Source organism: Gobius niger, assembly GCF_951799975.1.
Source record: "Gobius niger genome assembly, chromosome: 3".
Lineage (NCBI taxonomy): Eukaryota > Metazoa > Chordata > Actinopteri > Gobiiformes > Gobiidae > Gobius > Gobius niger.
Genome location: NC_136854.1, coordinates 22,708,663 through 22,722,152, shown reverse-complemented (window position 1 = coordinate 22,722,152; position 13,490 = coordinate 22,708,663).

The following is a 13,490-nucleotide window of genomic DNA, read 5'->3' as shown; positions in this document are numbered from 1 at the left end:
TTTGTTCGGGAAAGCACGGCTCTTCTTTTTGTAGCATAGAAGACAGTGGTCAGTCAGAAACTCCACATATTTTTCAAAGGTAATTTTCACACCTTCAGGGAGCCTAAAAGGGCCTAAAGGGGCCGACCAGCTCTCTCCCCATGATTCTGGCCCAAAACATGACTCCGCTACCTCTTTACTGACGTCACAGCCTTGTTGGGACATTGTGGTCATTCACCAACTATCCACTACTCCACTGATTTGACCATCCAGGGCTACACGGCCTCATCAGTGAACAAGACTGTTTGAAAATGAGTTCTCATGTATTTCTGAGCCCGTTGCAGCCGTTTCTGTTCATCAGCATTCAATTAACCGTTTAGGGGAGGCCCGGATAGAAGGTTTATGCACAATTGCAGCCTCTGGAGGGTCCTACACCTTGATGTTCAGGAGACTCCAGAGGCACCAGCTGCTTCAAATACTTGAATGCTGCTTTGTAGCATCTGTTCTCTTAATCTGATGTGTTTGTTTGGCAGAAACCGTCCATATTGTGCCTTTATCTGCACAAACCCGAGTGTGCTCTGAATCATCCACAAATCTCTTATCTGTATGATAATTACGCCTAATATTTCATGAAATATCGAAGGTTTTCATACCTAGACCAAGGCATTCAACTATTTCATGCTTTTCATCAGCAGAGAGATCCTTTTTCTTTTCCATATTGCTTGAAAATGATGATCTGCATAATAAAGTGGAACACCCTTTTTCAGTAGTTTTTCCCTTAACTGGGCTGACAACTAATCATCCCAGGTCTCTGAGATTAATGTCAGTGATTCATAGAGCCCCGAGACACGATACCATCCATGAGTTTCATTATTATAATATTTTTTTTTACCTTTTTGACACAAAAATACAATTTGCATAATAATTTGGAACGCAGTATAGGGGTTAAAGTTCCATGCTCATGATCACAAACTTATACATAGTTCTGAAAACTGGTTGAAACTTCAGTATAAAAGTTCCAAATCCCCTCCCAGTGTACTGGCTCATGTGTCCATATGAAAATGTAATATTTTAGCAACACACTTCTCAGTGGCTTTCACAACAATGTGTGGACATTTAGGGCCAGATCTTGTGGCGGCGCACGGGGCGGCGCAGGCTCTTGGTGAATTATTTTCCGAGTGGCGGCGCTATATAGTATGTGCCATTCGCCTCCACCACCTGTGAGGGGGCGTCACAAGAGGAGGTGACTGCACTGATGGAAACACGGCTGTGGGTCCACAGAAGGACGGCCTCACGATTCAAACCGGGCCTGTTGGTCTCTCATAAGGAGCTTCTGAACCGCTCTTTGTCTGACCCGTCACCTCGGACCAGTTTGCCATGGGAGACCCTACCAGGGACACAAAGCCCCCGACAACAGAGCTCCAAGGATCATTCGGGCGCTCAAACCTCTCCACCACGTTAAGGTGGCGGTTCCAGGAGGGGTGAGCCGCTACACAAGCATTTGAAATCATTTTTAATGCCAAATTTCTGTGGTCTGCTGTCCAAAAGTCAAGACAAGACAGTACCTGCTAAACATTATAATCTGTTTTTTCTCAAATGTTGCAGATCATGATCAAATTGATCTGTTTTGCAAAGGCGGCAGATTTGGTCACAGTAGTGGGGGGAGAACTATAATAATTACAGGAGCAGTCAAAATAAGCTTAAAGATAAAAGTTGCAAATTAAGTACTGTATGTAGAGAGTCTAATTTCAAATGTGATGTAAGTGCAGATATTGATATTCTTGTGATCATTATTGCAGCATGACTCATCTTCCATGCCTCTCCAAAAACAATTGAAAATGTATATATATTGTTTTTACTGTTGATCCATTTCAACAACATTAGAACATGGTTAAAATAAAATCTGTTCTCCATCATTCAGTCATTCATAATGACCTTCAGTTGCTCTTTCTGTAACACACATAAAAACTCCGATGGCTGCTGCATGTTTTAAGTGCATCAAATGGTCAGTTTTACACCTTTGTAGTCGATAGTTGGAGCTACACCATGAAACATAAGTTAAAAGTGACAGTGCCTATAGTGCCACAGTTACTACGCCCAGAGGAAATGTCCTGCCGTTAAAGCTGGCTGGGCTGATGAAACACAGAACAGTGGGAGTGGTGGGAGGCAGGAAGAAAAGAATGAGAGAAAAGTGGTAAAAAATGCACCCACGCTCCGCCTCATTAAACTTCTAAAGGACACGGATCAAAAGGATAAAAAAAAATTAAAAAAAATCAGATCAAATCAAAGTGTATTTGTGAAATAATGTGTATCTGCTTAAGTTGCTTTGGCTTTTTTTGACAGAGATTTCACTTCAAGGTTCTCATGTTTCCCCCCATTTGTTTCTACACTTCCATCACCTGTCTTTTTTTTTCTTTTTTTCAAATAGCTTGCTTTCCCCCCCTGTTCAATGCCACTTTTAAAAAGATCCTTCTAAGTTGTGCTTTTGTGTATGTCAACACAAAGATGCTGTCTAGACTTTACAACAAAAAGTACGTTATAATTAATCCTGTGACAAAGCGTTGCAGGAAAGACGGTGCCTATTTAATAAGTGCAATGTAAAGTATGAATTATACTCTTGTGTTTGTGTCATTGTCTCTTCTGTGTCAGGGACCGGGTTGGGCAAATTAGCAATGAGGATAAAATGAGCCTATATGGACACATTTGCATAACATTTGAACAGGGACTTCCGCTCACTTACTTAGCAGTTCGGGCCTTACTGTTCATGTGTCCTTGGGCAGGAGACACCCATCTGTGATTGTTGATGCTCCTCCAGACTACGATCAAATTGCTCCATTCGTATCGTGTGTCTGGTGCTTCGTAACAATGACACAACTCAATATTATCCACAAAAGTGTTACGCCTTTGAGTTCCCGATGGTCCGCGGACTGATTACACTTCCCTCTGCCTCGCTCTCCAAGTACTTGCTATATCCACTGATCTTTTGTACCTCGTCTTTCTTCTTCTTCCTTTTTTTCCCTTTTTTCCCCCCACACACACCTGCTCTATTTACCACCGCCCACGCGCCACAGCGGAACTCAAAGCGGTGCACCTCCAAAACAGCTCAAGAAACTCCAAACCTAGCACCCATGGGAGAGCGATAGAGAAGCATGAAATTAAAGCCAGAAATATTGAGCGCTGTGTCTTTTCCTCCAGTTTTCTGCATCATTTCTCTCCACTTTTTTATTTTTTATTTTTTATAGCTCGACTCTATTTCGAGACCTCCTTATCCATGGCTCCCCTTAACCCTGTCCTTTACATCAAGCGATTTATCTTTGGGTATATTCTGCCAAGCCCCTTCCTATTTACTTTCCCCACAATTTCTAAATGTATCGCTCCATTTATCAGCGTAGTGAGAGAAAACGCACAAGTGAAACCTCGCTCGGACCAGATGTCATCCATTTTGCATCTGCCTTGGTGGCCCGCGACTTGAAAAACCTGTGCATACTGTTTCGCTATGTGAGAGAGGATACCGGGGTGCGCATTCTGTCGTGGGCTTCGTCAGCTGCCAGATCCTTTTTTTTTTTTTAACTCTTTCCATTGCATGCCAAACCGTTTGTCCCAATTTACCACTCACAAGCTCTGCTACAGTTTGTTTCATACTTACTTAAATATGCAAGTTTGGGAAATCTGTAGTGTTGAACCTCAAACTGAAGGGTTCTGGGTTTGTTTTTGTGCAAAGAAGAAATGTTGAAATAGTTATTTAATACGAACTACATGTCCAGAACTTGGAGAACTGTCTGTGTTTGTAAAATGTGCTGTATAAATCAAGTGGATTTGGATTTTAATGAAACTGTGTCTAAACATCCACCACATTCTGCAGTGTGAGCATGTTGCAATGAAAGCCGGAGCCAGTTGAGGTCATCACAGGGCACTCAGCCTTCCCTCTCTATCTTAATTGTAATGAATTTCTTGATTGTTGGTGCTGAAGAGGGCACTTTCTCTCTGGGGCGGCAAAATGGTGTGCCCCCCTTCCTTTCATTCTGCAGTGATTTGCGCAATTTGTAGAAGGTTAGGTTTGGTGGAGAGGCAGGACTACCGGGCACAGGGGAAGCAGCAATTATGCTTTAAAAAGTAAACATTTTTCAAATACACAAACTGTGTTTTTCAGGATTGGTCAGATGAGCTCAGAGAACTATAAAGCAGTACTAAGGAACTCATGCCCCTAGAGGCCATAAGCGCAACTGCAGGTGTTGTAGCATGTTGCGTTTTTTTACTGATTAATTGGCCGTAAGAGTAAATACTACGCTGACAGAAAAAACAAAGGGAGAGAGGGATATTGTACATCCAATTACACAATGGAGATATTTTTTTCACTCAAACTTGGCTGTAAATACTGTTCAAGTGGTGCTTGCCCGCAGTTAGCTTTTCCCATTTTCCTGTTAGCTTCTTCTTCTTCATGATTCCATTAGTGTGTATTGCGCCTCCAACCCGGTGCAGGGGGTTCAGCTTCCCGATGGCCCTGTGTACGAAACTGTTCCTCAATCGACTTGAACTGACCCGTATTCTGCAGTTTCCTCCCTGATGATGTCACAGGACCCAGTGGGGGCAGGAGCCAGTTTTTCCTATTAACTGCATTATACTTTCACAAATCATATCCAAAAAAACTATTTGTGTATTACAAAAATTATCATTAATAGCCTGTCAGTCACTGGGTGCATCTCTCTGTCCAAGACCAAAAATGTCTTCAAAAACAAAATAATTTTACCTCTATATAATATTCTAGGCCTTTAGAACACTGTGATGTCACCTGCGACCCAGCAATACAGTAAAGCTTGCATGTCTCAACATCTCCTAAAGGCAACAGCCTGACCCTATATTCCCAAAGTAACTAAGCTGAAAACTCTGCCCCATCAAATCAATCACATCTTGTTTGAACATTGTATTTGTGAATTGGTACCTCTTCACTACAATGTAGGTCTATACATCTCAGTATACACAACGCATAATACAGTATGTATTCCTGTTATCTGTGATTACAGTAAAAAGTTAATAAGACTCTAATGAGCATTTCTCTGCTAGTTCTCCTATAGCTAGGGCGCATTGAGTTGGCCTGTGTACGAAATGCCCGGTGTAAATAAACATGCCTGGCCTTGTTAACTCATTTGAAAATCATCATTTGAAAGCTATTTTCTCTGTAATATAATAATATACAAGTGCCTCATAAATGTATGTCAGTGCAAGAATTAACACTTGTTACAAACTCTCATAAGTCTAACAAGAGGAGACACTGGCATAATTTTTTTTTTTTTTTTTTTAATTCCCATTTAATTTGTCATGTCCTTTTGTTTCTACTTTTTAAATTAGCGACGAGTTCAAATTAAAGTTGAATTGAAATGAAATATCATAAGATTCACTGTAAGGAATCAATGGTGTCATTTTGTGGTACAGACACATTTAGGTTACAGCATACACTGTTTGTCTCATATAGAATTTTCTTTTTAATTATGTGATCAGCTCTGCACTATACGCACCCATCCTCTGACACATCATTTGTGTGGCTCACACTCACTCTCTCAGACACTGTTTTTTTTTTGTCTCCCATTATTGTGCTGTTATATTCCCAAACTAACTCGCCTCAAGCCAAACCCATTACACATGTATTCAGTGTTACGTCAGCCCAAGTGGAATGGTGCAGGTTGCACTGTGTTGCAATTACTCAGTCATTCTCATTTAGACCCATATAGAATTGTTAGTATTTCACATTTGTGCTTTGTGTCTTATCTCCGACATGAAAATTCAAGCCGAATACCTCAAAAAGTTAATTATTTGAAGCGCGAACAAAAATTAGAGTTAACTTAATGAAAGTGATGTCTCCTCATGATGTGATTACATCTCAAAGTTTTTAAAAAGTTTCAAAGTGACTTGGTGTCTGCCACCTCATCTTAATATAGGCTAGTTTAACTTTAATCCAATTCTATTCTTAATGTAATACAATATAATATAATATAAGCCTAAGGTTAACAGCTCAAAACCACTACCAGCATTGGATATGGTAGATGTGTCCTTGGACGACACATTTCAGCTTTCTTGTTAATGTGAGACTTTGAGAAGCTTGTGAAATCTATCAATCTGAGTATTATGATTATGATAAATTAAAAGCAAGCCAAGGATGACATGGCTCAGTAGCATTCAGAGATGTGCAAAACCATTCGATTATGCTACTATTTACTGCTACACAGTGTTCTATGTGTTCAGAATTGGTACAGTAATGCCTGTCTTCTATTTGTGTGATTTTAACAGGAGGGGTGTGCTTTTGTTTTTTATCACACTTTGACAGGCACTGCAGCACGAGAAGATGCTTTGTGTCAAGTCGTGTTTTGTGGGAATGTCACACCCTGAGTGGGATGCCAGTGACAGGTGAGCCAAGATTTTAAGGGTGTACCAAAAGTTTCAAGTTTCGAATACAATTGAAGCTGCAAGTGGCGATAAAGGCCCTCGCCCCGGCACGCAACTCCTTCTCTTGGGACTGTTCTAGCCCTGGCCGTGCAGTTACCCAGCACATCACTGCAGCCACTTTTTTTGCGACCAAAAACCATGGCCTCGGATTTGGAGGTGCTGATTGTCATCTCAGTCACTTCACACTCGGCTGAATATATTGCCGCAGTACCGTTTGCAGCAGTCAGCCGAGCTAAGAATATATGATCTCCAAATCAGACCCCTAAGAGGTTCTGTCCATAGACCAACATGCACTGGGAACAGTTCTGACTTAGGCAATGCAAACCAAGTTCTTGCTGGTGTCATGAAGGGAACAGACAACCCTAAGCAAGTGGTCGCAAACCCCATACTCCTGGAACATCCCCACTGGACGCCACAAGGGACATGGCCGAACATTTTCCCCAAGTCCACAAAGCGCATAGAGACTGGTTGGGTGAACTCCAATGAAGCACCGAGTACCTGATGGAGAGTTTAGAGCTGGTCCAGTGTTTCGGTGTTGACCTGGACAACAATGGTGCAACATGCCTGCAAATAGCTTCATATACACTATTTTCCAGCTTGCACTCGCTATTTCGTACCTCTCTTGATAAATGACCCCCAGATGACCCCCCAGACCAAACAGAGGAATTGATATAAAGGTATGATTACTTTCTGAACCCACTGTAACTGTTGCCTTTTTGTATCACTTTTCTGCCATCTCCATTCTTCTTAACCTCCCTGCTTTCTCATTTCCGCACTTACCTGACGATGAAAAAAAAAAATGAAAAAATCACTTCCTTGATTCGCATCTTTGCCCTCCTCGTTTATGAGCACTTTATTGAGAAGTCGCAGAGGTGGCAGAAGAAACCGGCTGTAATTGCCTTCGGGTGGCAAGCTATTGGAAAATAGATGAATCGCTTTTCTTAAAGGGGAGGGACCGTGACAATGTCAGGGAGAAAGAATTCTTAATAACACTGAAGGTCATAAAAATGAACAAACACACTTCCAGCTTAACGATTTGTTTTGGAACCCGTTTGAGTTGGTGACATGCTAGATAATATGATGAGATTCTGGTCCACAGCTAATGTTCTCTAGTTAGGGAAAATATTGTGTGTATTCATAAAAGGTCATTTGGTCTTCTGTATGATACCAATCTGATGGCAAATAAAATGGGTGGGGGAAAAAAAAAAAAAAAAAAAAAAAATCTGTCCACGCGAGAGAAGTTGTTTGGGCTGTTAAGCACTTAGAGCAGTGTATCTGTTATTTGTGTCATTTACTGTAATATTGAAGACAAGAGTTGGATTTTTAGTCGTTGCCTGGAAAAATCCAGACTCACTGCTGTACCAGCGATTGAGTCTGGTTAGAGTCGGTAACAACTACATTTCCAGAGCGGAACATATGTTAGCAAACAAGTCAGTATATGGCGAGTAGTGCTGGGACAAAATATCGGATCGGATTTGGATCGCAGTACTTTGTGCTGTAATACCAAGTATCGATACGCTTTAAAGTGTCGCAATACTTTCAATACTTGTGTTTGGTGCCATTTTTATAACACGCTCCTTTTTGTTTAGATGAAGTTAGCCATTTTATACTCACTACTGCCACCTCAGGTCATACATGTAACTGCACCTTCTATATTTAGCTCGTGCATGACGGCAATTCGGACCGAAGCAACATCTTTTTGCGTGACAGTGCAGGATTTTAGAGGCAGTTGTGGTGAACAGGTCTGGGCTCATTCTACACATTAGGACATTGTTGTCCTGAGGTGTAGGGGGGGAGGAAAATACATAATTTTGACATTTTTAAACTCAGTATAGTCCCTTTAACACATGACATTTTTTTTTTTTCATTTTTTTAAATTTATTTTACAAATTTTAAGGTAAACATATTACAAATTATAATTACTCTATCACGATACATGTCACCAGAGCCGAAAGAGTAGCATTTTGAAAAACTATTAGAAAAATTATTACCAATAATTTCATACTTTACGCAGCATACTGAAGGTGATATAGCCTGAATGCATGCACAAAGAGACTGAAGGACAGCTGTTACCATCCGGTAGTCAGGGTCCTCAAAAGTAATATTAATAAAACTCAAAGTAATAGAAGAATTTGATCATTTTTTTGTGCAATAAGTTGTGTTGACAAGTTCTTCTCATCCACGTACATTCCATTGCATTGTCGACGCACCAGTTAAATTGGAAACAAAGATTTGCTAGCAACAAATTACAAAAGTGCATCACACTGCTCTTTGTATTACTACTCAGAAGTAATTGTATGACTCTAAAACCAAGCAAGTATCTTGTTGAATTCTCAGACTTTTGAAACCTTCATCGTGTAATCAAACAACAGTGCTAAAACTGGGATGTATGTGTGTATGTGTGTGCAATGCATGTTTTATGTGGATGTGCACAGAGAAGTGAACAAGTAGTTAATGTCTCGTCTTCTGAAGGAGGCACGGCTGCAAGTGCTCAGAGTGCGGAAGCCTCAATAAACACTGCTGAAAAGGCAGAGTGGGAGGAAGAGCTGGACACAGCCATCTCCGGCTAATGACAGCTAAAATATCACACAAAATGGCAAAAAACTTGTTGCACCACATCCAAGGCCACAACACAAACATGCCAGTAAAAGTAAAAGTAAATAAAACATCCTCAAACTGTGTGGAGTGAACACAGGGAAGAAACACTCTTGCACCGGCTCTTACACCCAACAGATATAATACAATACTTGTAAAAAGTCACATTTGGTGTTTACAGCTTGTTCCGTGACCATAAACCTGAATGTGAAAACACAGTGATAAAAAGAAGATTAGTTTGATTATGAAGTATTTTCTTGAAATAGACTCTAAATGATGTGGTTGTTTGAATAGTGCGCTCATAATCACTCAAAATGTTATAGTTGGTTCTGTGAGTATGAGCATCATTGGGACAGTCCATATATTAAATATTTAGGCCTATAGGATTTTTTTGTCTTTTTTTTTGTCTTTTTTTTTTCATTTTATCAGTGTGTACTTTCCAAAGTTGCTGAATTTTTTTTCAAGAAAACTCATCTGAGACAAGCCTGGAAAAGGGGTGTGGGGCAGCTAAAACAACAAGAGGAATTTCAGTATAGAGCTCGGGATTGTGTCGTCAAAATGGCATGAATTCTGGGATTTCAGGCACATTCCTTGATATTAAGCTAATTGAGATTTTAAAATGTTAAATGCTGGTGTTATTTTATTTATTTATTTATTTTTTACTAATGCTAGTCCAAGGACAATGCTGCCTTCTCCATAGTAGCAGTGATTTATAGCATCCATAAACCATATGTCGATGGGGAAATAAGCTCATCATGAACTCTATAAAACAAAATGAACTGTTGTGTTTTCAAAATCATGCTCAGTTGAAAAATATGATTGATTCTGTATCCTGACTTCTGTTTAGTAATCTTGGTTTATCTATGTAGCACTTTGGGACTGTTGTGCAGGAATTAGTTTAAAAACAATATTTGTTAACAAGAAAAATTATCATGGAACTGCCATTAATCATAAGGCAAACTTTGGCGTTTTCATGTGCTGTCATGTGAGACATCCCATAGCTTTATTGCTGTCCCCAAAACAGTTTTTAAACCTTAAGCTTTATTTGTCTGACCCCCTGCCTTTTCGAATCACTGCCACCCACTGTCCCCCGCAGAGTGTGCTATAAATTTGCAAACAGCCATGCACTAATGAAGTATTTGGAGGCTGCTGTTCCATTACATTCTGCAAAAAGTGTTCAAATGAAAAGGCATTTGGTTCTGGTCAGACTCTGTACACTATGATTAAATATTTAGCTGTTGTTACACTGTAAAATCCAAAGAAGTTCATTCAACTCGAACAGATTTCGGATAGAGCCTGCTCCAAATATAACTCAAAATGAATAACTTTGTGTTGCTTGGGGCGACAGTGGCTCAGATACTAGAGTGGGTCGTCTTGTAACTGGAAGGTTGACAGTTTGTGTCCCAGCTCGGTCCATCTGTCGTTTTTCTCCCAACTTGCGTATGAATGTGGCGACTCGAGTGATGTTGATGACACAGATTGGCAGCCTCACTTCCATCAGTCTACCCCTAATAATACTACTAATAATAATATGGATTACACTTCTATTGTGCCGTTGCCAAGTTTCTCAAAACGCTACAGTCATTATTCATTCACGCCATACTCGGTGGTGGTAAGCTACTATTGTAGCCACAGCTGCCCCTTGGGGTAGATGGACAGAAGCAAGGCTACGAGTCTGCGCAATCCGACCACCACCACCAACTCACTCACACACTTGATTCATTCTGCTTTTGTACATGTTTTTTGTTGTAGGGAAAACCGGTGTACCTGGAGGACACCTGCAAACTCCACACAGAAAGGCCCCGTACAGGTGGGAGTCGAACCCGGGACTTTCGATCTGTGAAGCACGAGCGCTAACTGCTGTACCATTATATAAGCTGCGTTATGAAACTGAGTATAAAACATCCCTTGATATTAATATCCTGCAAAGGGTGATAAAAATGGCTCATATTTCTATCTGTGTTGCAGAGATGTCCATCGTTCCCAAAGCGAACGTTGAAGCTAATTGATTTTTCCTCCAAAACAGTGAGTGAGGAGCAGAGTAGGAGCGCCTGGTGGCAGACTGTAGGCGGACAATGCTAGCCCAGGAAAGCACTGTGAAGCTTTTGTTTTGTTTGCACCAACATTAGTCACATGGGAGGGGAATACATTTGAGCGGAAAAAAACAAAATGAAACAACATACAGCCAGGCAGCTGACTGTCATGTCAGTGTGTGTAAACAATGGGACAAAGTAACATTGTTTTCATCCAAATTTAATGTGACCAAAATGCAAAAAATTTAGAATTGAACACAGGAGAGTATATGTAGTATATGGAGAGTTAGATCCCAGACACAATGGCCACGTTTTCTGCGCATTAATGACCCTGTTCTGCACAAAAGCATTACCTTTTTGACAGGTTTTGACACTGAAGCATTGACGGTGGATTGGAGCGACCACACTGAGCTGTGCGTGATGCACACATGTACAAACTCGCCAAACGCACAAGAAAAATAGAACCAATCCTAGTTATCCACGTGTGCATCCCCCATTCAAAACATATGCAAATACTGTACAATGATGTTATTATATCAAATCTAATATTTTATGACATCTACTATAATAAAACCTTTGACAATTATAACTTGCTTTGTAATGACAATTTATTCATCATCATTATATCATCATTATCATTTCATTTTTTTTCATTTATTTATGAGTCAGAGACACACAAACACAGGCGTAGTTTTAGCTGCTCTGACGCCATAGGCTGTGTAAATTGGCGCTTATCAAAACGTGCGCCACTGCCATGCAATTACTTGGTTTACGATACCAGCAACAAACCAAGTAACCAATGCTGTCATAGGACTCACCTCATGTTGCAGTGTGGAGTTATATTGAGATGCCTTGTGTATAAAATGCACGGTATATACTTTACCGGAAATTCCAATACAACGGTGTGTGCCAAACCGTGGCAAAAAGAAGCAAAAGAGGGTGTGGCAGGTAAATTGGATCGATAATTGCAATGTGCTGAGTGACTGTTTTCACTGTAATTTAATGAACTCTTCCTAGAGCATTTCACCGAATGGGCTCAATCCTGATGTGGAACCCTGTAGTGGAAATTGGAACACCACATCCGAGACACCTCAAGCACTGCCGCCAGAGCAGGCATTTGAACAGGGCAAATTTGGCCTCTATAGGCCTGTAGTTGTGTGCTTGGGCAAGACACTTAACCCACCTTATGTCTGCGTACATTGGTGTATGAATAAGAGTGTGAATGGGTGAGTGGTTCCCCGCTGTGAAGCATTTTGAGTGCCTTGTGTAAGTGGAAAAGTGCTATATACAGTAATTGAAGCCATATTGATCAGCACCAGTGCTATACAAGTGTAGGATCCCACCAGAGTAAAAATTGTAAATCTGCCTGGTAGTAAGTGTGTAAGCACTATTTAAGTGCCTCAGCCCAAACCATAGCATGCCCACCTTCTGTTGATGGGCTCTGTCCTGTGTTTCATGTCCACTGTTGGGACATAATAAATGGAAAAGACTAAACCTATGTTTACAAAGAGTGCAGGTTCTACATTCAGCCTCACAGAGGTGGATTTAGACAATGTGCTTAGTGCTGCATGCGATAAGATAAGATAACTGCTTGTAGAAGCTCTATTTCCTCTTTTCCAGGACATTGCCTTTCGTCGACTAAAATATTTAGTCTTGATTTTAGTCAAAGTGATATTTTTTACGACTAAAATTGGACTAAAACTAAATTTAAAGTTTTTCATGAGACTAAAACTATGACTAAAATGTCCAGACATTTTATGTCCAGACATTTTAGTCCAGACATTTTAGTCGACTAAAATAAGACTAAATAAAATGAAAAGGAGAGACTAAAATCATCCAAACTTCTATTGACAGTATGAAAGAGCCTCATATCATGTAAATTCTCTGCCAAAGGACCAGCTCTGAGCTTTGTTCATGTGGAGCAGCTCCATAAAGCAAAGGAACAAGATTAAATATGATTGTAATGAATATTATGAATGCAAAGTCGACTAAATTTGGCTTAATTTGAATCAAATAAATTTACTTGCAATTTTATTCGACTAAAACTAGACTAAAATTGAAGATAATTTCTGGACTAAATCTCGACTAAAATTGAATTACATTTTCGTCAAAAGACTAAGACTAAAATTAAATAAAAATATGTTGTCAAAATTAACACTGATCGGTTCACGCCTTGGAGAAAAGGCCTACCTCTCATACGGTACCTGCGGGCACAGGCTCATATCATCTGGTGGTATGGCCTTGTGCTGGAGTATTCAGTGCCATACAGTAGACACATCATGGTTTGTACTGCACTGCAGGCTCCAGTGACCCCCCGATCTGCTGGCGATTTGTGCTGGTCACCGGTCAGGGAGAGGTTGCTCTGTGTTACGGCAATCGTCCAGCAAGGCCTCTTCTAACCTGGCTATTGACCTCAAGTGATCTTGGAGTCTCACTATAGTCCAC